The sequence below is a fragment of the Pteropus vampyrus genome, unplaced genomic scaffold, assembly GCF_000151845.1.
Source record: "Pteropus vampyrus isolate Shadow unplaced genomic scaffold, Pvam_2.0 Scaffold435, whole genome shotgun sequence".
Classification (NCBI taxonomy): Eukaryota; Metazoa; Chordata; class Mammalia; order Chiroptera; family Pteropodidae; genus Pteropus; species Pteropus vampyrus.
In genome coordinates, this window is record NW_011889216.1 from 1,062,052 (window position 1) to 1,062,467 (window position 416).

Sequence of the window (416 nt, forward strand, 5' to 3'; positions counted from 1 at the left end):
GGACCCGCGCCTCCTCCCACTCGCAGCCACAGAGACCCGCCGGAGTCCCGGCCTGTCGGCAGCGGCACTACGGAAGAGTGCTGGGCTGAGCTGCTTCTCGGAGCCCGAGCGCCTCCCGGAGCCTGCAATCTCCGCCGCCGCCTCTGGCCGCCCCGGCGGGAGACGGGCGGGAATTCAGTTCGTGTGGAGAGTGGGACCCGCCGGGCTCCGAGCCTCCAACGCGGGGGGAAAGCAGGGCCCACGCAGCCAGGAGGAGAGGGGGTGCGGTCCCAGTGCCACCCCCGCGCCACTCCCCACGTGGCGGCCGCGCCCCCGGGGCGTGAGTGTGTATGCGGACGGTGGGGGGCCGTGAATGAAGCCCCAACGGCCAATCAGCACGGCCGGCGCGCGGGACCCCGGGAGCAAGGCCCAATGGC